The sequence below is a fragment of the Stomoxys calcitrans genome, chromosome 5 (assembly GCF_963082655.1).
Source record: "Stomoxys calcitrans chromosome 5, idStoCalc2.1, whole genome shotgun sequence".
NCBI lineage: Eukaryota > Metazoa > Arthropoda > Insecta > Diptera > Muscidae > Stomoxys > Stomoxys calcitrans.
The window spans coordinates 81,049,537-81,076,017 of NC_081556.1; the positions used below are offsets into that span (position 1 = coordinate 81,049,537).

At 38.8% G+C, this 26,481-nt stretch overlaps 1 protein-coding gene across 3 annotated transcripts in view; it reads right to left on the reverse strand.

Annotated features, from left to right (window-relative positions):
• LOC106083743 (putative ferric-chelate reductase 1 homolog) overlaps positions 1 to 26,481 on the reverse strand; it is a 106,488-nt gene that overhangs the window by 77,144 nt on the left and 2,863 nt on the right. The window contains exon 1 of one of the 3 annotated variants that reach the window (XM_059368948.1): positions 13,825 to 13,989. The exons of 1 other annotated variant lie outside the window; for it this stretch is intronic. The gene's annotated coding sequence lies outside the window, so the exon portion shown is untranslated. Of the gene's footprint in view, positions 1 to 13,824; positions 13,990 to 26,481 lie in introns of those variants that run through there. One more of the 3 variants, XM_059368950.1, reaches the window with a different exon arrangement.

Genomic DNA, 26,481 nt, shown 5'->3' on the forward strand with positions numbered 1-26,481 from the left:
TGTACTTATTAGACCAGTTAATTTCCGTGCAGAATTTGTTTCAAATCGAAAGATATTTCGATATAACTGCTATGGGGGAATAAATTATGCATTTTTCAACGGATTATGACGAAAAATGGTTTACATATATACCTGAGGTGGGGGTATCCAAAGTTCGGCCCGAGCGAACTTAACGCCTTTTTACTTGTTCGATCTGATTTTGTCCACGGGCAACGACCAACATACGAGATTCCCAGAAAAAAAACAACTGGAACCGCTTTGCGAAAAGCGTTGAAACAAAGCTCCGGATCATAAGAACCGCACTTACTGATAGAAACGAGCTTAAATTGGCACTAAACTGCTGACAGGAACCATGTTCCAAAGTTATAAGAGGAACTTCCCTCTGACATATCCGGGTAAGGGATTGGAACCTGTTTGGTGGAACGGGGACTTGAAGAGACTTAGGCGGACTAGGAGGAGGCTCTATAATAGGGCAAATGGACCCAAGCTCCTTACGGACTGGGATCTATACAGAGAGTCCCTAAACAAGTACAAGAGCGATGTGAAATCATCCAAATGGGCGTCAAAGGTCTGTTTTTGCGGGTCGATAGAGGATGTGAATAAGTTCTCCAGTCTCCGCAGATTGTTCTTCAAGAATTCAAAAACTCTTGGAAGCATTCTAAGAGAAAACGGAATGTAGATCTGAAACGCTCAAGCTACGGGCCTCTACGCACTTTCTTGGATGCTCGGGCGTGGCCGGTGGGTCAATTAATTCCTCGGACACAACATAGTGCGGAGTCTCTGTCCGTGGTTGAGGACATGGTAGCGGATAGGAAGACAGACTAAACACTGAATTAGTTTGAACCCTACAAGTTAACGGGACCAGATGTTGTACTGCCTGCTATGCATCAAAGGGCAGGAACGATTGCCATACGATTCCTTGAGATAATTTTTAGGAGTTGCATTTCGTTGGACTATTTTGGGTTGGTTTTTATCCCGACAGCCGGAAAACCGAACCGGTAGAGACCTGAGGACTACAGGTTAACCTCTCATCCCTCATTTTGAAGACTTTTTAATTTTAAAGACATTAGAGAACGTCTCGACCTTCCCTGGTTTGCTGCTATCACCTAGGGTCGTTGGGTTGATTGTGCGCTTCATGATATAGCGTTCTGGTGGACATGAAGATCCCCTCTCTTTTGATATATTGGGTTGATACGATGCTTTAAGGCCAGATTATCAACGCATCACTGGCAGAGGGCTCAATAAGGAAGATTGTGAGCAGATCAATGGTATTCTTAGGTCGATGGGGTGGAGCTAGCGCTCTCTTCAAAGCCCAAGTATTTAGGTATGATTCTTGACTAAGTTGGGGAAGAAACGGCGAAGAAAGGGTCAACATGGACTAAATGCGCTCTACTACTGTCGCAACTCGATCAGAAGGAGTTGGGGGCTAACGCTGGGGACGGTGCACTGGCTGATTACGACAGTGGTTCGGCAAATTCTCACCGTGGGTCGTCTATTGTGACACAAAGCTCTGAACAACTGCGCCCTTCGCAGCATTATCGGTAAGATACAGAGTACAGCGGCAGTGCTAATCTCTAAGGCAAGCAGAAGTTCACCTAGAAAGGCACTGAATGCCATTCTCGATCTTATTCCTTTGCACATATATGTTGGGTTTGTGGCAACAAAGATCGCCATGAGGCTCATGAAGGCCTTTCTTCTGTTCTGCGGGGAGATGGTGTTGCCGCGTGGCGGCATGCGTGACTCATTGGTGACTGGGCTTCCTTGTTGATGCGTTGGAAGACGTATTCCCGAAAGGGAAAGAAGGGCTCTTCATTGAATTCCTTGGAATCAAGAAATCCTATAGGCACCGTCTTTCAGGCGGAGATCTTCGCGGCCCTGAAAGCACTGGATACGGTATTGATGTGACGATACCCGTGGACAGTCAGGCGGAGCTGAAAAGTCTTTGACATCGAGCTGGCCGCAAGGAGTGGCAGACTTCATAGGTGGACATGCAGACGGTCGAGCATATGTTGTGTCGCTGCCCCGCCATTGCGAGGAGAAGACACAGGTTAATGGGTGAACACTTCTTTCCATGCCTGGATTCTCCTCCTGTCATTCTGGAGTTCTGCAGAGGCCTGAATTGGTTGACATAATCATACATGCGACGATGAGTTTCTTTTCTTGTCCTATGCGTTAGTTTCGTTTTTCTTTCCTTATTTGCTGTCTTGCACCGTTCTATGGTGTATGTATATCTGTTTTTTCTCCTCCTCCGATCGGAGATGGAGTCAGACTTGCCTCGAATCCGAACCGCTCTCCGACTCAGGCTTAATAGTCCGACTCTGGCCTCAAAAACTCGATTCCGGTCGACTTCGCAGCCCTGCTCAATATATACTTATGGGTTATCCCATTGATAAAACTTAACCGGCACACATCTGCCGGTTAAGTGACTTATCGACCAGATGGTAACATAAAACAGCTGTTTTTTATTCACCGATTGCTCCGTAATATAAGGTATGTTTGCGTACTTTCCAGTAACAAATCGCCAGTAAAATTTTGCAGGAGGTTAAAAAATCTCCAGCAGAAATTTAAAACTTCTCATTTACAAAATACTCAAAAAGTTTTTCTCATGAACGATCGAACGACTTTCAGTTAAAAATTTTTCATATGTTTGAGTACGCGAACACCCTTATTGGTGCGAAATATTGCCATATCTTCTCGTTCCTTGAGTCCAAAGACAAATATGTTTAAATGAAGTTAAAGGGATATTCATATTCTTCTATGCTAAGTCTATTTAGCCAAGTGCGTCCGTCATCTAAATGTTCATATGAAACAAGCTATGCGCTTGAAATTTTTGCATAAAAACTTTTTATTGATAATAGGCCAAACGAAATTTTATACCGGCCAAGTATATTTGTATGGATTTGGACACAAAATAAATGCAAATTTACCCTTAAACATATCGTTAAAGAACAGCGGGGTCACTTCTCTCATGTCAATTGTTTGTTGCTTATTAAAACAAACGCTAACCTTTCACATTTAAAAGACCAAATGGAATTTTTACATCAAGTTACGGACTTGATAACCGTTATTTAAATCAATACCAAGGTTTACCATACTTCGTGATGAATGTAACTTTTCTCCATCTATATGTAAAATGAAAAAAAATTGCCACAGTTCAGATGATTCACTGTTTGTGATGTATGGCTGTAAGCTATAAACATTTTGCGTCAAGATACGTTCAAAATAAGTATTGGCAGTTAGTGGTATTGTTGTTGCCTTACATTTTGTGACAGGTTCATTGACCTGATCAACGGTTTTGTCAATTTCTTCTTATGAATATGATAATAAAATTTCACATGTTTTTGTTTATTTCTTTAACACTTTTTAAATATCTTTTGTTGACGTTGGATATTAACAATGGAATGGCAAATGCTTGTATTTAACTTAAACGCAACAGAATTTTATAATGCAAGGCGATGAAATAGCGAATTGTAAACAAATACTGATGGAGGCCATATTTGCTGATACCCTATACAACTGCTGTTTTATAACATTGTGCATTTGTTTGCAACATTATATAGAAAAAGTGATAGGCCTAAATATATCGAATTTAATTGCTCATATCCTTCTGTACGTCCATATACTGCGGTCTTGTGCTCTTCTTCTGCACTTTCTAATACTATACTGAAAAAATTTGAAAAATGTTTAAAGATTCCAGCTAAATATGCAAACTTAATTCAAAAATGTCAAATTTCTCAATTTTTTCTCCATTTGGGAAAGATTTTGCAAATGGAAATTTGCCCATGAACATTACATTAAGGAACAGGGGCAAAAGGGAGGCGGAAGACTTTTTACTTGATATTAACGAATTTTGATTATTAAAGACAAAAATCTTTTAAAGAAGGACTAAAATCGTTGCAGGTTAGGAAATATAGAAGAATGCAGAAGTCTTTGTATCAAATTTCAGCCAATCAAGTGATTTAGAGGTCTAGGAGCTCAAGAAGTCAAATCCGGGGATCAGTTTGTATAAGGGCTATATCAGTTTATAGGCCGATTCGGACCGTAACTGGCACTTATTAGAAATTGTGCTGAATTTCAGCCAAATTGCATGACAATTGAGGCATCTAGGGGCTCAAGAAATCAGAAGTACTTGTTCCAAATTTCACATCGGATGAAAATTGAAGATTCTAGGGGCTCAAGAAGTAAAAACCAGTGATCGGTTTATATAGGTTAGATTGAAAATATGAGGCGGATATTAATCTGCCCCATCTGCCCCTTATTTCCACTTTTTCCGAATCCACTAAGCAACGTCTCATCATCTTCCCCGCATGCCCTACACATGCTATCACTTGCCGCACCGATGTTGCATAAGTAAGGTCATTATCCTATGTGTCCTATTATGAAACAAAGGACTACTAGCTTATATGGGGTTGCCCAAAAAGTAATTGCGGATTTTTTAAAAGAAAGTAAATGCAATTTTTAATAAAACTTAGAATGAACTTTAATCAAATATACTTTTTTTACACTTTTTTTCTAAAGCAAGCTAAAAGTAACAGCTGATAACTGACAGAAGAAAGAATGCAATTACAGATTCACAAGCTGTGAAAAAATTTGTCAACGCCGACTATATGAAAAATCCGCAATTACTTTTTGGGCAACCCAATATATGGGCTATATGCAAATCAGAACCGATATGGCCCATTTGCAATCCCCAATGACTTATATTAATAAGAAGATCTTTGAAAAATTACGAGCGGCTGGCTTAAAGTTCGACCGCTATCGAGATTTCGACAGAAATACGGAAGGAAGGACGGACGGACGAATGGACGAATGGACGGTCACGGCTAGATCGACTCAGAATGTCGAGACGACCAAGAATTTATAAACTTTATGCGGTCGCAGGTCAAAATTTCGAGGTGTTATAAAGGGAATAATTACACGCAAAAAAAAACGTTTGAGACATTTTTATGACAAACAAGTTACTTTTATCACAAAGTTACTCTTTTATTGTAACCTGTAACGTTTTCCTTCAATATATCAAAAATTCTTCGATAGCCGCAAACGATTATTTGTGTGCCGGACCCATAATTATTCTCTTGTCTCTCTTCTATTAGTCAGAAAAGACGAGTATTTGATCGTATAGACCAGTGGCGGGCAAAAATGCTCAGTCTATTGCACATTACTTTGTAAATACGCAAGAAAATAATCCCAAGCAGATCCATAGGCTTGCAAATAATTGAAGTTGTGCGCTCATCGCAGGTATAGCCACGTTCTCACAAACAACATATTTTCCTTTTTTGGTTTGACTGAGCAAAAAGCTGTCAGTATATTGAACAGCTCGGACAAGTGCAGATGGTAAACTCGGGAGGTGTCAATTTTTAAAGTTTTGGTACAAAAATGCTGGTATGTGTAAGAACAAAAATCATTAGAGCAACATTCAAATAGCAGCCAGGAACAAGAGAAAATACAACAAGAATTTCTAAGGCACATACGTTGTTTCGTAACATTTATGCGATAAAGAAATATCCATCACAAAGTATGTATTTAAATGTGCTAAGAACAACCATTTTTATACCCTCCACCATAGGATGGGGGTATACTCTCTAGAGGCCGCAATTCCCATCCGATTTTGCTGAAATTTAGCATGATGTGTTTCGTTATGACTTCCAATAACTGTGCTAAGTATGATTTAAACCGGTCCATAACCTGATATAGCTGTCATACAAATCGATCTGGGTTTTTGACTGCTTCAGACTTTAGAGGAGCAATTATTTTCCGATATGACTGAAATTTTGTACAACGGCTTCTCCCATGAACTTCAATATATGTGGTCTGAATCGGTTGCAGCATGATTCACCCCCCCCTATAAACAAATCTACCTATTTTACTTCTTTAGCCCCCAAAGGGCACAAATTCCTATTCCAGAAATTTTACACAATGACTTCTTCTGGTCCCTTACATCTAATTCAATTATGGTCCGAATCGATAATTGATAACTAATTAAGTACGTTTCGAAAATTAGTTTTTCCAAATTAAGAAATTGAGTCATCTGTGAACTGGAATGAAAATCAGTCAGCAATTTAAATTCGATCCGGAAAGCTGTGTCCTTTAAAGTATGTTTACACTATGCAATAAAACCTGGTTTAATAGCTTAATCATCTGTTTTTCCTTTATAAAATCAGCTGGGCCATAAATCTTGATTTGATGGGCAGTGTAAATGTACTTTTAGTATATTTATTTTTATGACACGCTTATTTGGATCGCAATCATTACAAAAATCCTCTGTCCAAGAAAAAGTCTTTAATCATTTGTACGCTTTTTTGTGTATGTTTCGAGGTGTTTCCCTCCACTTGAGCTTTCCTTTGAAGTTTCGATTTTCCAGTCTTAACTATTCGAGGGTTCGATTTAAATGTATTTCTGTCCTGAGATTTTGTCTCCATTCTTACAATATGACCTTGCCAATATAGACCAAATGCTTTCATTAGTTTACCATATCACAATAATAAACTCCGAGCGATAGTTCTGAAGATGGCGTTTGAGGAAATATTTACCACTAACCTAACAGAGTTCTATTTATTTTTATTTCTATTTCTCTTCACAATCATTTCCGCGGCCATAACATCAATTAGGTAGAAAATTAGCAATGGAATATGCTGTTCTGGTAATACAATAATAATAATCGGCTCATATCAGATCTGATGAGTTTAATGTATAACAACAACAAAATCCAATTAATATTTTGTTATGGCGCCAGACCAAATGTTTGCAGCTGTCATGAAGATCTTAAAATAGAACAAATAAAAACTGCTAAAATTCGGCGGGTCCGAATCTTGGGTACCCACCACCAAAAATTCTCATAAAAATTTTCACTTCTTAGGTCAAATTAAAATTGAATTATTTTGAAGAAATCTATTTGGGCAATTATTGAGGCTTCTATGGGGCTCAAGAAGTTATATCGGGGGAACGATTTATATGAGGATATATTTATTGACCTAACTAGAAGAGATTTGATGAGGTTGTTAGAGTATATAAGCGTAATTTACGTATCAATTAACAATCAAATCCAGGAAAAAATTAAGAAGAAGAAAAAGAAGGAGAATTAGGAAGCTGAAAACATCAAACCAGGGGAATCAGTTTATGTGTACTGCAAACTTGTCCATTGACATTCCATTAAGGAACTGGGACAAACTTCTCACAAATAAATGAGTGCTGTCCGATTCAATTTTATAGCCGAGTCCGCAGAGCGACACCTCTTTGGGGAGAAGTTTTTATTAGGAGGGGATAACCACCGCTGAAAATTTTTCTGATGTACTAAACTCAGGCGTTTAGCGTCATAGGCGGCATGCGAACCTCTGCGCTACGGCGACTTCATTTAATGTGTAGACTCTATTTATTTTTAGACCTGTATATGGGGTATTTTTGTGTGGCAGTTGAGGCTGCCTTGGACGTCGTTTGAACGCTACAGGGATGACAGACGGACGGACATGCTTAGATCGACTTTGAGCATATATCAAAATGATTAAGAATAAATATACTTTATATGATCGCTAATTAGTATTTTAAGGTATTACAAATGAAATGAACAGCTTAATACACCCCCATCTTATGGTTGTGGGTATAACAACCATATATTAAAGCTTTGTTATCTAGACAACTTGTCAATATTGCTTTCATTCTCTGTTCTTGTCTAAAACAAAAGTGAATGTGCCTACTTGCTTTTATTGAAACTCTAATAAAAATGTCACAGATCTTGAATGTTGTTCCAAGTATATTAAATCTCAAGTTTAAATCGTTATAATCTCTATAATTACTGGTGAACTATATAACAATGTGTGGTTGAAAAATGTCAGTAAATAGAGAAAAAAAACACTCAGCCATAATCCTAAACACTTTCATTTCTAAGCAGTAACGTTTTGTGTTTGATCAAATATTCGAATAACAAACATGTATGTACATATAAAGGGTGATTTTTTTGAGGTTAGGATTTTCATGCATTAGTATTTGACAGATCACGTGGGATTTCAGACATGGTGTCAAAGAGAAAGATGCTCAGTATGCTTTGACATTTCATCATGAATAGACTTACTAACGAGCAACGCTTGCAAATCATTGAATTTTATTACCAAAATCAGTGTTCGGTTCGAAATGTGTTCAAATTTTGACAAATTTTGTTCAGCGATGAGGCTCATTTCTGGTTGAATGGCTACGTAAATAAGCAAAATTGCCGCATTTGGAGTGAAGAGCAACCAGAAGCCGTTCAAGAACTGCCCATGCATCCCGAAAAATGCACTGTTTGGTGTGGTTTGTACGCTGGTGGAATCATTGGACCGTATTTTTTCAAAGATGCTGTTGGACGCAACGTTACGGTGAATGAACACATTTCGAACCGAACACTGATTTTGGTAATAAAATTCAATGATTTGCAAGCGTTGCTCGTTAGTAAGTCTATTCATGATGAAATGTCAAAGCATACTGAGCATCTTTCTCTTTGACACCATGTCTGAAATCCCACGTGATCTGTCAAATACTAATGCATGAAAATCCTAACCTCAAAAAAATCACCCTTTATTTATACGTCATACAAGTGTCTAAACAACAAATGGGATTTTGCACATGCGCAATGTTTGATATTAAAACTCAACGTAATAATAACCAACCGACTTCAAGACGGCTTAATATTGAAGAAAAAAAAAACGAAACAAAACACCCGAAACAAGTTTAACAAATGACACTGAAAAATTTGTTCATTTAGATGGTATTTTTATTTTAGTACCATTTATGAATTTCAAATATGTATGCGGTTGTTGATAATGACGATCCCCATTTAAACACGTTTCTTTGGCGAATACAAATGTGTATAGAGCGCACAGTGTTCCAAAAAAATATCCGGGGTCCCAACGAAGCTCTGCACTTGAAACCTTTTTGTTTCAGGTCGTTTCGGATTGTAATCAGTGTTGTCACTCAAGAAAATAATTTCCTACCAAAGTTTAAGAAAAACCCTACCAAATCCGACCAGAACCTACCAAATATTCTAGAAGCCAAAAATGCTTTTTAAATACAACCTAAGGGCTGGCCATTTTGCCATTCCATTTGCATCAAATTATACATTTTTGCGCTACAAAGTACCAGGCCATTGTTTTATTCATAGAATATCCAGATATGTCCGTCCGTCTGTTTGTTGAAATCACTCTACAGCCTAAAGTTCAAAGATGGCCTATATACTGATATACACAAAAAAAAAATAAAATGTTTGGGACATTTTTACGACAAACAAAAAACTTTTATAACGAAGTTTTTGTTTTATTTAACATATCAAACGTTAGCCATAACATAACGAAACTAACGTTGTTTATTGTAAACCCATTAGCAGCTCCGCCTACGGTAAAAGGACCTTTCTTTTGTTGTAAAACCAAAAACCCTTCAATGGCAAAATCGATAGTCGCAAACGATTATACGTTTACCGGACCAATAACTATTCTCCTTAGTATCCCCTACTATTAGATAGAAAGGGTGAGTATCCCCTACTAGATGATGGGAAAAAATAATCACACACATGAAAATTAACCCAAGCAGGACCATAGGCTTGCGCATAATTGCAATTGTGTGCTTGCCACTAGTATAAACACATTCTCATACACAACATTTTCTCTTTTTTGTCTGAGCAAGCGAAGTATTTTGAGACGCCAGGTGAGGATGGAAACTTCGGAAAGTGAAAATTTTTAAAGTTTCGGCTTAGGTAAAAAAATGTTGGTATGTCCAATAATAAAGATCATTAGAGCAACAGCCAAAAGACTGCCAGGTACAAGAAAACAAAATAAAAATTTCTAAAGCACATACATTCTTTGTTCAGATTCACGCGATAAAAAAATATCCATCCCAAAGTAGGAAATGAAATGTGCGAAAACACATTGCAAGAATTAATCTCAAAAAACATGTACTTTCATTTTAAACAAAGCTCAAGTTTACTTGTCGAAAATTTCCTTTATGTGAAAAGAATATTGCTTGGCGTGCATCATCTTTTATACTGATCTTTCGATAGGATAGGAAAGAACTGTGCCCTGGTTGGTTAAAGTGATCTCCGAGTTTCAATGTGTGAGCCGGGAAACGCGCTTTTACTATCCATTTTCGTGAGCTGCATAGACCCCTCAACATCTGAGTATCTTCCAGATCTGACTATATTTGTATGCAGCTACCACATAGCCATGCTTTCCGATTGAATGCATTGAACGCACAACAGCCCCATTTTTTTCCAGGATATTAAAAAATTTGAAAGAAATCCGTCAATACTCATAAAAGGACGTAAATTCTGATATTGACTGTAATTTAATATCAGAATTTACACCCTATTTATTAAAATATGAAGCAGTAAGACACCTTGCAACAGCATTTAGCCCTTCGACATCTATGGTTTTATTCTGCACTTTTAACGAACACGCAAAACCACAAAAAATTTAATTAATAATGAGTTATCCCCGTCGATTTTTTCAGCAATTAACATTGTTCTTATATGTTGGAAAAACCTACTAAAAATGGTGGTTAGCCACAACCAACCTACCAAGAGAATAAAAGCCTACCAATTTTGGTAGGAACCTACCAAAAATGGCAATACTGATTGTAATTGTGGAAAATCGATTCAGACTTCATATCACACGGATCTGGTCTTATTTTGAACTAAGAGGTTGCTTCATATGGCGATATTGGGGCTACATATATTGTAAAGTAGACATACAATGTAAGTTATGTTTGAAGAACTAATAGGGGTTATAACAAAAGAGGACGAAAATTCGCCCCTTGTGTCCAGAAGAATAAAATCGGCAGACCAGTTATTGTGGGAACTGCATGAAAAGAAAGAACCATGTTTATCTTTTTGACACAGATATCAGAAGGCCCAAAACATCTTACCACTCCAAATGATAGCGAATCGGACGAAAAATGGCCCTTTGTGCCCTTGTAACATCGGCCGATTGATCTATTTGAGGACTATATCGAAAGTAGGACCTATGTGCAATATTGCTGTGTTTTATTTGAGACCTATCCGGTACAAATCTAGAGATATAGATAGATTTTCTGGATAGAATTTCAGTGCAAAGTTGCACTGGACAGTTTCTATATATCATGCTATAACAGATAATTGTTGTGTTTCACTTTATTCCTATCCAGTGCAAGTCAGATATTCCGGATATATCAGTGCAAAGTTGTACTGGTAAGTTACCGATAACATGCTATGCTATTGGAGCTATATCAGGTTATAGACCGATTTGGACCATACTTGGTTTGGACATTGGAGACCATAGTAGAAGTTTTTGTGACAAATTTCAGCCAAATCGAATAAGAGTTGCGCCCTCTAAGGGCTCAAGAAATATAATCGGGAGATCGGTTTATATTGGAGCTATATCAGGTTATGAACCGATTTAGACCATACTTTGCGCAATTGTTGGAAGCCACAGCCAAACAGCTCATACAAAATTTAAGCCAAATCGGAAAAGAATTGCGCCCTCTAGCGGCTAAAAAAATTAAGATCCAAGATCAGTTTATATGGCAGCTATATCAGGTTATAAAGCTGTGCCAAAACACTGCATGCAAAATTTCAACCAAATCGAATAATAATTGCGCCCTCTAGAGGCTCAAGAAGTCAAGATCCGAGATCAGTTTATGTGGCGCTATATCAGGTTATGAACCGATTCGAACCATACTTAGCACTGTTGTTGCAAGCTGTAGCAAGACATGCAAAACTTCTGCCAAATGGGATAAGAATTGCGCCGTCTAGAGGTTCGAAAATTCAATATCCAATATCGGTTTATATGGCATCTATATCAAAAGATGGACCGATATGGTCCATTTACAATCCCAACCGACCTACACTAATAAGAAGTATTTGTGCAAAATTTCAAGCGCCTAGCTTTATTCCTTCGAAAGTTAGCGTGCTTTCGCCAGACGGACAAATTGCAAATTTTGCCCATGAACATTCCACTAAGGAACAGGGCAAACTTCTCATATATCAATGCGTGCAGTCCGATTCAAGTTTAAGCTCAATGATAAGGGGCCTCCTTTTTATAGTCGAGTCCGAACGGCGTGCCGCAGTGCCACACCTCTTTGGAGAGAAGTTTTACATAGCATAGTACCTCACAAATGTTGCCAATATTAGGAAGGGAAAACCACCGCTGCAAATTTTTTTTTATAGTTTCGCCTGAATTCGAACCCAGGCGGTCAGCGTCATAGGAGGACATGCTAACCTCTGCGCTACGGTCGCCTACTCCATCGCCTGACGGACGGACATGACTAAATCGACTTTAAATGTCAAGACGACCAAGAATATATACACTTTGTTGGATCTGAGATTAATATTTCGATGTGTTTCAAACAGATTGACGAAGTTGGTATAGCCCCTCCTATGGTAGAAGGTATAAAAAAAAAGGAAATAATAGGCAATTAATGGTGATTTACACTGTAAAGCACTACAATAAAACACAGCAAATTTTGAAGGGCAGGACTTCAAATGTAATTGATAAAAAAAAATATCGGATAAAAATATGATCTCGAAGATTTTTGATCAACTTGCTATTCTGAGTAGATTGCATATGCATATTTGCCCATGAACATTCCACTTAGGAACTAAGGAACAAAATGAGTAGATCTATATATATAAAATATACTTCATAGGGTCGTAGATCCCTATTTCAAGATGTTAAAAATGGTATGACTAGATTAGTATGACCCATCCTATGGCTATAGAACACTGAATGGCTTAAATTAATCCTCATATGAGATACTGTGCAAAGAATATTTCAAGATCTATGCACAAAATTCTATAAAATCGATGAGTGCTTATTTACATAAACAGACAATTGGGTATTATATGCGAGAAGAGAGAAAATGGTAGAGAGTGAAAAAAGAAGTCCCCGCTCTCACTTCTTGGGCATACAGGTGTTTGGCAAACCGTTAAACAGGTGAGGAAATGGTTAAGTGTGTCGGGGGGTTTTAGGGTGTAACTGAGAAAACAGCATCCATTAGCCATTACGCCGAATGGGCAAAGCAAACTAAAACCAGTTTTATGGTATTTCATAGCTAAAGTTGTTTTAAGATGTTTGTGGATTCTGCGCACGAAACGCCTGAGTGTGTGTAATTGTGCTAAAAAAAACAGAGTTATCTCACCATACACATTATGGCTCATTGTTTTCTTTTTTTTCTGCGGCAGATTGCCGCGTAGATCGTTTTTTGTTGGTAACATTGTTGTGATGTAGTTGTTGCTGTTTGTTGGAAGTTCGTTTCATTGTGTTTGTTTGTATTTTTTGCTTTTTGTCCTACACATAATTTTTTTTTTGTGTTCACTGATTTTTTTTTTGTTTTTTTGTTGGATGGACCCAACTTTGTTGTAAACTTGATATTTGTCTCGAGGTTTTTTTTTGCGGCAAGCAAGTTTTCACTTTACCATCTACGTTAGAAAATCACCAATGCATCATCACCACTCATTGTTTCCACTCCATTCATAAGACATGCATTCAAATATCCTATCGCCGCCAACATTCCGCATGTGGCGTAATGTTGTTTGTTGATGTTTCCAATTTAAGTCAACTGCACAAATGCATAGCCAAGCAACAACAAAACAATCATACATGCACCATGAGACAGACAAACGGTCAAAGAAAGCAAAATGACGCAAATTTCAATAAAAAAAAGTTGGCTCATGCACAGGTAAATTCTTCGTGGATTTTATTTTCAAAATACTTTCTTCAAAGAAAGCTTTGTAATTACAACAGTGAAAATTCAAAAAAAGAAAAACTACTTGTTTTTATTTCACTATGATCCCATTGTTTTAAACAATATATTAAGCACTAATTCACTCACTTTTAATGCGGCAAAAAACTTTATTTTATATTCAAATTATTTTCTTTGTAATCGTGCTTCTTTTAAATTCTTAAATTCGACAGTACTCTATTACCGTATTACCGTTTTACCGTTATCGTTACTTCCGTAAGTCACAACCTTTCATAACAACGACCGTCTAGTAATTGACGCGAGTAACTAAATCCCATGTTTATAGTGTTTGACGAGACGAATGTTTATTGGAGCTCTTTAATGGTCAGAGATGGAAAGTATTATAACTTGGTTAGTAACAAGATGGATAGCTGGTATTTATACGAAGGCTACTAACCATGATAAACTTATACCAATTTATTTACTCATTGCTTTTACGTGTGTAAGGCTTTGCTATCGCAAAGCATTTGCAAAAGGAAAATTGTGTGAAATATTTGTACAAAGAAAGCCCCATTTGTGGGATACATTTTGTACAAACCAAGATTGAAATTGGATTTAAATCATTTATCAACAATGAAAAAAACCAAAAAAAAAACATGTAAAGCGTGCTTAGTTCGGCCGGTTCGAACTTTGGAACCCACCGCCATGGATTCTGCTAAAAATTTACACAAAATGAATTTATGACTGGTACTATGTTCGTTTTTCGCGGCATTTATTCGTGATTACTTTTTTAAGATAATAGATTTTGAAGGAAAAGAACTTACTGATTTCATTCAGTAGGACAGTCCCTCATTGCTTATGAAAAAATCTTCATAATAGTATTATGTTTGCATTGAGATTTTTGTAGTGTTTCACAAAAGTAACCGTGAAAAATGTGTGTTTTCAACTGTGGAAAACGAATATAGTACCAGCCTTTAGTTGGTAGTTTTCGTACCAAATTTATGCCACAACAGGTACAAATTAAAGCTTCCAGGGGCAGTAAAAGTTTAATCGGAAGATCAGATTATATGTTGTAGACCGATTTGGGCAATACATACCATAGATGTTGGAAGTCATAACAAAAAACTACATGCGTACTGTTGGCCAAATCGTACAACAATTGCAATATCCAGACGTCAACTCGGGGAAAAGTTTATATGGGAGCTATATCAGATTATACACAGAATTAGATCCTATTTATCACGATTATTGGATGTCATGGTAGAACACCCCGTTCAAAATTTCAACCCAATTGGATAATGGCTCAAGATGTAAACTTGGGAGATCGATTTATATGGGAGCTATATCGGTTTATACACCGATTTGAACCATACTTCGCACGATCGTTGGAAGTTGTAACAGAACACAGTGTGCAAATTTTCAAATTTCCCAATCTGGCAACAACTGCAACTTATAGGTGCTATATCCAAATCTGAACCGATATGGCCTATCTGCTATCCCCAACGACCTACATCAATAAGAAGTATCTGTGCAAAATTTCGTTCGGCTAGCTTTAGCTGCTCGACCGTTATCGTGTTTCAACAGACGGACGGACATGGCTAGGTAGACTTAAAATGATATGATGATCAAGAATATATATATACTTTATGGAGTTGCAGATCAATATTTCGAGGTGTTTCAAAAGTAATGATTACACACAAAAAAAAACGAGCCAAAGAACCAAAACTTTAAAATAAAGATGATATCTTTAAATTTTGTTTCTTATTTACTAATGGACAGAAAGAAAATCTCCGATCATTAAGCTGGTCTCGAAAAAGAAAAAAACAACAAAAAAACCGCATTTGTTGTCCGATTCTGCTAAACGATGACACTTTGGCATCCGAGCTGGGTATGGTTTATATCAAAGTATATATGGAAATAGCTGCCATTTATACCGATCTCCCGAGTTCAGGTATTGAACTCATATAAGGTAATTCGTTACCCTCGCCCTTAATTCGGACTGCGTCGACCCGAAAGGCTTCTGGTTAACCAAGCTTATTGACGGAAATCATCTGCTCTATCATCGAAACAATGTGGATCGTGCCATTCTCAGAGGCATAAATCTCCTTCTTACATTCCAAGACTGTTCGTGACCATACCATCCTGGTTGTAATTGCCCTGATGGCCAGTTTACTGTCCGTTAAGATGTTCACACTAGACTCCAGACCCACTCTGACCTCTAGCTTTGATCCATGTGTGCAGCATTAAACTCCGAGTAGAGTAGAGACCATACAGACTGATCTGCCGATTAAGCTTCATTAGCTCCTGGAAGGCGTATTTTAATACCCTCCATTATAGGATGGGGGTATTCTAAGACCCCATAAAGTATATATATTGTTGATCGTCATGACATTTTAAGTCGATCTAGCCCTGTCCATCCGTCTGTCTGTCGAAAGCCCGCTAACTTTCGAAGGAGTAAAGCTAGGCGCTTGGAATATTCCACAATTACTTCTTATTAGTGTAGTATTAGATCAGTTGGGATTGTAAATGGGCCATATCTGTCCAAGATTTGATATAGCTATCTTATAAAACGATCTTAGATTTTGACTTCTTGAGCCACTAGAGGGCGCAATTCTTATCCGATGTGGCTGAAATTGCAGTGCAAGTTGGTAGCGTGCTTGCAGTGCAGGTCGTGGGTTCGAATCCCGACAGATGCCTTGGTCTGTTGCTACTGTGGTGTCACAATGGACCTAAAATTGTCTTAGTGAGTCTGTAAAGGAATGCTACTCTTACCTAAACTAACTTAACCTGGCTGAAATTGCACGTGGTGTTTTAGAATGACTTCCAACAATTGTGCAAAATATGGTTCAAATCGGTTCATAACATGATATAGCTACGATATAAACCGATCTCCCGATTTCGATTTGGCTGAAAATTTTCACATATCGTTTTGGTATAACTTCCAACAACTAAGCTATGTATGTATGATCTAATTCAGTTCATAACCTGATGTAGCTGCCACATAAAACGATCTCCCGTTTTGACTTCTTGAGCCTCCAGACGTCGTAATTCGTAATGTCGTTTTCTATACCAAGTGTGGTCTAAATCGGTTGTTAACCTGATATGGCTGCCATATAAACCGATCTCCCAATTTGACTTTCTGAGCCTTTGCAACGCGCAATTATAACTCGATTTGCCTTATATTTTGAAAGCGGTATTTTTATGACTTCTAAAAGCCAAGACAAATACGTTTCATGTCGGCCATTAACTTGATATAGGTCATATATTGTATATTTGAATAAGTCATTCAAATAACTTAAAAAATGCGATCCATGGTTGAGGTTATATAAGATTCGGCCCGGCTAAACTTGTTTTATCTGATTTCCGAAATTTGGAACAGCGAGTTGTATGGAACCCTCAACATCCGAGCCGAACATGGTCTAGATAGATCTATATGTGTATATAACTAACATATATACCGATCTCCTCATTTAAGGTCTTGGGCCAAATACATTGCAGATATTGTAACTTAACAACAACAATCTTCACATGCTAGCTCTTGAACAGTTGAGCATTACTACCCCGCTTTCAATGAATTTTAATAAAGTGAGTTGTATAGCCGCTAAATATTCGTGCCGAATAAGGTCTTTATCGGACCAAAAAGTAATATATGTAGCTGCATAAAGACGGATCTCCGAATACATTTTTTGGGCTCATAATTGACACTTTTTTAATTGGAATTGGACAAAATATATAGATGTGGTGGGGTATTTAGGGTTCGCCCCGGCTAACCTTAATGGGTTAAAATTTTTAATAATATTCGATCGATGTATGTTTGCTCTTGGCAAAAACATTTTTACCGAGGGCAAATCATTTTAGGTTCGTCGACTCGCTCGCATACTTATAGTTCACAGGTGCCTTTGGTACTTTAAGAGATTTGCACATAATTTACAGAAATTAAATTAATTTCTTTCGCTTAAACATGCTATAAATAGATAGTATACTAGGAATAGCCATCTTCCATCTCTGACCCATACTCAGCGTCTGAAGTCTCTCATCTAAAATTTCTCTTTTTAAGTATCAACTGAAGTTGCGTACTTGCGCCTCTACTCTTTTACTCGTTGTTACTCATTTCTTATTTTTCATATTTAAACGACTTTGCTTTTAGCCTTCTATGTTATGGCGTGAGCAATGCTGTTTAGCCAGTTTTAATCCATGCTCAAGCTTTTGTTTTTGCGTTTGGTGGGGAATAACTTGAAGTGGTGACGAGTAAATTTCATTTTCATTTCGGAGTAATCTAGTAACTCTCTCGGGTTCGATTTTCTACCTCAACTCTTCTTATGGCTAGTTTTTCTATTGCGATGATATTAGTCACAATACCCATATTATCCACATTGGCCGCTTTACGTATGAGAGTATTAAGATAAAATTGTTATCCGTGGTTAGAAAACCTTAGGTGACAATAAATTCACTATATTAGTTGTTGTAACTTGTAAAGGCTTCTTAAAAAGTAATATTAACATGCATTACTGATCTATCTGCCGACTTTAAACAGTTATATGTATGTCGATTTTAAATGGCTGAAAATATGTTCCAGTTTGCAAATTAAAGGGATGGGCGGGTCATACATTTTTAACTGATTTCGTTGGAAATTAAAATACATACAGTGTCGTGCAAAACAAAAGCAACGCTTTAAACATCTGAAATTAACTTATTATTGTTAAACGTGTACTTAATGCAGATAAATGAAAAATTTCTTGAAGACTTCTGCACCAATGGAAGTTTGCGACTCTATAAATTTTTTTTTTGTAGCTATGTTGGCCTTTAGATATTAAAATAATTGCAAATAGTCCAAAAAATGTGTTGTGTGAAAAACAAAAGCAACGCTTTATATTGGGTTGCCCAAAACGTAATTGCGGATTTTTTAAAAAAAAGTTAATGCATTTTTAATAAAACTTAGAATGAATTTAATCAAATATACTTTTTTTACACTTTTTTTCTAAAGCAAGCTAAAAGTAACAGCTGATAACTGACAGAAGAAAGAATGCAATTACAGAGTCTAAAGCTGTGAAAAAAATTGTCAACGCCGACTATATGAAAAATCCGCAATTACTTTTTGGGCAACCCAATAATTTTAGTATACGTAAAGCAAAATTAAATCTTTTTATACCCTCCACGATAGGATGGGATATACTAATTTCGTCATTCTGTAACACCTCGAAATAAGCGTCTGAGACCCCTTAAAGTATATATATTCTTGATCGTCAAGTCATTTTAAGTCGATCTAGATTTAAGTCGTCCGTCTGAAATGAAATCGGTTCATAATCTGGTATAGCTGTCATATAAACCGATCTGGGATCTTGACTTGACTTGAAATTTTGCATGAGGTGTTTTGTTATGACTTCCAATAACTGTGCTAAGAATGGCGCAAATCGGTGCATAACTTGATATAGCTGCCATATAAACCGATCTTGGATCATGACTTCTTGAGCCTCTAGAGGGCGCAATTTTTATCCGATATGGCAAAAGTTTTGTATTTTTACAAAATGTCCAACCTTATATTATATAACAAGTAAGAGCGTGCTAAGTTCGGCCGGGCTGAATCTTATATACCCACCATTAATCGCATCTGTCGAGTTCTTTGCGCAGTATCTCTTTTTAGACAAAGAAAGAATAATGAATAAGGACGGAGGAGGAGGAGGAGCTATAACAAGTTATGGTCCGATTCGGGGCTCAAGAAGCAAACTTTGGAGATCGGTTTATATTGGAGCTGTATCAAGCTATAGATCCATTCTGACCATATTGCACACGTAGAAATAAAGATATTAATAAAAAACAAGTATAAGCGTGCTAAGTTCGGCCGGGCCGAATCTTATATACCCTCCACCATGGAGCGCATTTGTCGAGTTCTTTTCCCGGCATCTCTTCTTAGGCAAAAAATTATATCAAGATATGATCCGGTTTAGACCACAATTAAATTATATGTTGGAGACCTGTGTAAAATGTCAGCCAATTCGAATAAGAATTACCCTTTGGGGGCTCAAAAAGTAAAATAGAGAGATCGATTTATATGGGAGCTGTATCGGGTTATAGACCGATTCAGACCATATTAAACACGTATGTTGATAGTCATGAGAGGATCCGTCGTGCAAAATTTCAGGCAAATTGGAGCTCTCAAGAGGCTCAAGAAGTCAAGACCCAAGATCGGTTTATATGGCAGCTACATCAGGTTATGGACCGATTTGAACCATACTTGGCACAGTTATTGGATATCATAAGAAAACACGTCGTGCAAAATTTCATCACAATCGGGAATTGCGCACTCTAGAGGGTCAAGAAATCAAGACCCAAGATCGGTTTATATGGCAGCTATATCAAAACATGGACCGATATGGCCCATTTACAATACCAACCGACCTACACTAATAAGAAGTATTTGTGGAAAATTTCAAGCGGCTAGCTTTAATCCTTCGGAAGTTAGCGTGCTTTCGACAGACAGACGGACGGACATGGCTAGATGGACATAAAATGTCGCGACGATCAAGAATATATGTACTTTATGGGGTCTCAGGCGAATATTTCGAGTAGTTACAAACAGAATGACGAAATTAGTATACCCCCTATCTTATGGTGGAGGGTATAATAAATAAATGGAGGCCGCCGTATCGCAGAGGTTAGCATTTCCGCCTATGAAACTGAACGCCTGGGTTCGAATCCTGGCAGCGACATCAGAAAACTTTTTAGCGGTGGTGATTCCCTCCTAATGCTGGCGACATTTGTGAGGTACTATGCCATGTAAAACTTCTCTCCAAAGGGGTGTCCCACTGCGGCACGCCGTTCGGACTCGGCTATAAAAATGAGGCCCCATATCATTGAGCTTAAACTTGAATCGGACTGCACTCATTGATATGTGAACAGTTTGCCCCTGTTCCTTATTGGAATGTTCATGGGTAAAAAAAATTATGCTTTAGAAAAAATGTCCTTTAAATTTTTAGCTTAGAAAAAATTTCATTGAAATTTTGTCTTAACAAATTGCATTGAAATTTTGTTTTTGGAAAATTTTTATTAAAAACTTGTCTCTATTTAAAATTTAAAATTTAGAAGTCAAAGAGGAAATAGTTGGAGGCCACCGTGGGGTTAAGAGGTTAGCATGTCCGCCTATGAAGCCGAACGCCTGGAACGCTTAAACTTTAATCGGACTGCACTGATTGATATGAGATAACTATCCCCTGTTCCTTAATGGAATGTTCATGGGAAATTTGGCATTAGTAGTATTAGAGGAAATAGTTGTGCAACATTTTGAGAAGATCGGTTGATAAATGCGCTTGCAAAAGCTCTAGAAGTGAAAATCGGGTGACACATATACATGGGAGCCATAGCTAAATCTGAACCGATTTCTCCCAATTTCAATAGGCTTCATCTCTAGACCAAAAAGGACAGGCATCTTTTTTGCACACAAATTAACATGGACAGAAAGACAGACGGAGAGACAGAAAGACGGACGGACATATATAGACATGAGTCAATCTCTCTTCTGTGTACGACAGTAGTGGTGTTTGGTACAAAAAAAATTAAAAACTTGCACCCGTTTTTTGAATAAGCTCAGTTTTCGAACATTTTGAAAGTCCGTACTCAGAAACGAAGACGAAACAATTTTTAATCATTTTAAAATTGTTTGATCTTATAAACTAAAATCAATCTGGATGACCCATTTGCAATGGCCAACGACCAACATCAATAGAAAATATCTATGAACAAGTAAAATCGTGCTAAGTTCGGCCGGGCCGAATCTTATACACCCTCCACCATGGATCAAATTTGTCGAGTTCTTTTCCCGGTATCTCTGTTGTGCTGTTTCAGGCTATAGACCGATGCTGTTTCAGGCTATAGACCGATTCAGACTATATTTGACACGTATGTTGAAAGTCATGGGAGAAATCGTTATACAAAATTTCAGCCAAATCGGATAATATTGCGCCCTCTAGAGGCTCAAGAAGTCAAGATCCCAGATCGGTTCATATGACAGCTATATCAGGTTATGGACCGATTTGAACCATACTTAGTACAGTTGTTGGAAGTCATAACAAAACACGTCATGCCAAATTTCAGTCAAATCGGATAGGAATTGCGCCCTCCAGGGGCTCAAGAAGTAAAATAGGGAGAAGAAAGTCATGGGAGAAACTGTTATACAAAATTTCAGCCAAATCGGATAATAATTGCGGCCTCTAGAGGCTCAAGAAGTCAAGATCCCAGATTGGTTTATATGGCAGCTATATAAGGTTATGGACCGATTTGAACCATACTTAGTACAGTTGTTGGAAGTCATAACAAAACACATCATGCCAAATTTCAGTAAAATCGGATGGAATTGCGACCTCTAGAGACTGAAGAAGTAAAATAGGGAGAAGAAAGTCATGGGAGAAACCGTTATACAAAATTTCAGCCAAATCGGATAATAATTGCGGTCTCTAGAGGCTCAAGAAGTCAAGTTCCCAGATCGGTTTATATGGCAGCTACATCAGGTTATAAACCGATTTAAACCATACTTAGCACAGTTGTTGGGAGTCATAACATACCACGTCATGACAAATTTCAGTCAAATGGGATAGGAACTGCGCCCTCTAGGGAGATCGGTTTATGTGGGAGCTGTATCAGGCTATAGACCGATTCGCATTTGACACGTACGTTGGAGGTTATGGGAGCAGCCGTTGTTCAAAATTTCAGCCAAATCGGAGAATAATTGCGCCCTCTAGAGGCTCAAAAATCAAGTTCCCAGATCGGTTTATATGGCAGCTATATCAGGTTATGAACCGATTTAAACCATACTAAGCACAGTTGTTGGGAGTCGTAACATACCACGTCATGACAAATTTCAGTCAAATGGGATAGGAATTGCGCCCTCTAGAGACTCAAGAAGTAAAATAGGGAGAAGAAGGTCATGGAAGAAACCGTTATACAAAATTTCAGCCAAATCGGATAATAATTGCGGCCTCTAGAGGCTCAAGAAGTCAAATTCCCAGATCGGTGTATATGACAGCTATATCAGGTTATGGACCGATTTGAACCATACATAGCACAGATGTTGGAAGTCATACCAAAACACTTCATGCCACATTGCAGCCAAATCGGATAAGAATTGCGACCTCTAGAGACTGAAGAAGTCAAGATCGGTTTATATAGCAGCTATATCAAAACATGGACCCATAAGGCCCATTTACAATCCCAACCGACCTACTCTAAAAGAAGTATTTGTGCAAAATTGCCAGACGGATGGACGGACGGACGAACATGGCTAGATCGACTTAAAATGTCATGTCGATCAAGAATATATACAATTTATGGGGTCTTAGACGAATATTTCGAGGAGTTACAAACAGAATGACGAAATTAATATACCCCATCCTAGGGTGGAAGGTATAAAAATGTCATGCGGATAGCCTCTTTCGAAAGTTTTCGGTGATAAAAAAATAAATGAATGGCGATAAGCCTACTAATTTTTAAAGCAGGTGCGTTTTTATGTCAAATTCATTAAAATCCAAAGTTGATTCGCTAAATGGTCATAAAATATTAAGAATTTTTTTATAAGAGCGTAGTGTCTTATTAAAAATATATAAATTTTTTTTAATTTTTAAAATTAAAAAAAAATAAAAAAATTAAGTACTTGGAGTCGGAGCCGAGCAATCTTAACGGAGTCGAGTAATTTTGACTCCTGCAGCCCTGAGGGATACTTCTCCCATATCAATTAGTGCTGTCCGATTCAAGTTTTAAGGTCGATGGTATAAAACCATCGGTCATGACAGATTCCGAAAGGCGGGCAAGAGAGAAATATAACTTAGTAGTGATGTTTTACACGGCAGAGTACCAGAATTGGAACCCAGTCGTTGTGAGTCATAGGCATGAGAGAAGCCATTCCAGTTGTCCTGGGAGGGGGTCTAAACCCCTTTAAAAAGGCACAACATTTTTAAAATTTTAGGGGTGGGCTAAAACTTTTGTGGGGGTGCTTAGCCCACCCACAGTGGCCTTTCTACGCTTATGGTCGTAGGCCCAAATTGAACTACAAAAAATTAAAGATATTATCCTTGATTGAAGGATTTTGGTAATAATTCCGGACCAAAGGAGGACTTGCATATGCTCTAAAATCCTGGCAAGAGGGTGGTATTTATACCCAAGACCGGCAAGGCAAGTTACGCGGCCGTAAACCTATAAGACCTATAAGCCTTACGTCCTTTCTACTCAAAACTATGGAACATATTCTGGATACCGCGATAAAGAGTGTGGGAAATCCAGCTAATTGCTCGGATACAAGCAGCATGCCTACGTCAACTAGAGACTACCTTGCACGAGGTTGTACATGAAATAGAAGAATTCCTCGATGCCAAGTCGTAGATATTTGCGGTATGCATTGACATCGCGGCATCGTGCGGCATTATATCGCCACTCTTATGAGTGACTACCATGAATAATCTATTACGGATTCTGACTAAAAAGGGATATAACACTTCTGCTACGCAGGCGAAGTTATAATTCTTCTAAGAGGAAGGAATCCGGATCAGCTATGCAGAAAGGCTAAAAGAGACTTGTAGATGGCATGCGACTAAGCTAGATCTAGGAGTCTGAATGTTAACCCAGTTGGCCACTATGTAAAAGGGCCGTAGTCTCGTAATGGAGCCCGAAATCGAGGATAGTCTTGTGGGTCTACATAAGCGTGATTAAACTAATACTAACTTACGCCGCTGGTCGTTACCTAGGGGAGAATGCCAAGAAACGTGATTCTCATTAAAGTCTCCTAGAACCAGACGATTATGGCCAGACTTATGTCGGGCTTGGAAGTACACGTTGTATAGCTTTATCTCGGCAGTTTCGAATCTGACTGCTATCCCCATACACTCCATGTTGGGGTCACTAGCGCCAGGCATACGCGAGATGGGCCTTTACTGTACGAAATGGGGTATCACGAAGGCAAATCCCCCACCTGCATTCCCTAAGCAACCCTTATGTAGCACATTGTATCCGTGACAACTGTGCAGGCTACAGGTGTTGGTCAGCATTGTCGCCTGGAACTATGTTTGACCATTGCAATTCAATTGCAAGAAAGGTGCACTCCCCTGCACTGACACGGCAATATTGGGGCTGGGTTGTTGCATTTATTGCCGCACGCGAGAAGTCGGAGGGTCCAAATAGTCCGACGACGAGTTCGCACAGCACCTTGCAACATATTCAGTGTGACTATTTTCCCGTAGTGACGTAAGGCCAGAGCAAGATCGGAAATGAAATCAGTTATACTTCACCGACCGATGAAGGAGGCGGTTCTGGCAAACCGAACAGAACCAGGGTCCGGGTTCTTTTAAATACTGGCACGGTATTGATGGTGAAAAAAGGACAAAAAAATCTTTAAGTTGCATTAATCTTTTATTTGATGTTGGTTTATCGTCGTTGATTGGTTTTATGTCCGTCTCTTATGGCTTAAGGTTATCTATCGGATTCTCAGGGCATTCGTGGAGTAAAGAGGAAATGTGGTTGCTGATGACGTCACGGATATCCTTTAGGGCGCCCTGAGGGGATTTCGAGATGAGGCAACAGAGCTGGTGTTGTTCACTAAAAGGAAGAGGTATGACGAGTTCAGGGGAACGGTGCTTGATGATGTGGAGCTGTCGCTCTCTCGATAGGCTATATACCTGGACGTTATTTTTGACCCGAAATTGAACTGGAGAAGAAACTGTGAGCAGAGAGTCAAACGAGGGTTGAATGCGCTCTACTCGTTGGGCAGGAGTTGGGGGCCTAGGCTTAAGTATGGTCCACTGGATGTACACTGCTGTGATTCGGCTACCTGGTGTGGCACCGGGCTCTCGAGAAGGTGTCTTCGCGGTATGATAAAAAAGGGCGAGGAGGAGCGCTCCGAAAGCAGCGCTTACTGCGATACTTGATGTGATTTTGCACTTGTGCGTGCAGTGGGTGGCATTAAAGGCTACCCTCAGATTGAGGGAGTCTGGGAAACGGCGTTATTTTGATTTCAGGCATACGTTTGTTCTGCGGAAAGCCGCTGGGACGATTGGCGACGCGGCGGACTACATCTGTGCCGTGTGGATTTTTCTTCAAAGGCAACTGGAGGTTGTCTTCCCGGGGGAATTCATGCTTTGGTCTGGGGGCGTCCCTCCGTTCTTGGGTTCCTCTGTTTACACGGAAGGTTCTCAGGTGAATGGGGGTAGCGTGGCAGGGATTTTGGTTGAGTTCTTAGAATTAGGGAGTCACAAAGACTTCTGAATAGGTGCACTATCATTCAGTCTGAGGTTTTTCCTCAGAGCCTTGGATGTGATCCAGAGTCAGGAGCGGCGGCTCCTCAGGCAGTCACGATTTATATGAACAGTCAAGCGGCACTGAAGACACTGGCAGAGGGCCACGTGAGTTCGAAGTTGTTCGGGAGATGCAAAGGGCGTCTCGGACGTCGGGGAGCTTCAGTTAGATTGTGCTGGGTTCCGGTCCATCAAGTGGTGGTGGAGAACGAAGCTGCTGACGTGTTTGGGTCACAGATGGACTCTTGGAAGGTGAGGATTTCCGTGGAGCCTGTGGGGATAAGAAGGGGCAAAAGTGCACTTTACAGGGCGCACCTCCTATTTCGCTGTAATTTGGTATGTAGATGTGGGTTGACCTCAAGAACACGATTCAGAGGTTCGTTTTGGGGCAAAGGCCCCTGGGCCACCGAGGGGACAAAAAACCCCCTTGGGAGGATGTGGACTAACCTAGGACTATGGTCTATTGGTACCAAATTAAAGGTTTTGTAGAGTAGATTACGAATATCCCAAAACACACCTAGAAATTGGATGCGGAAAG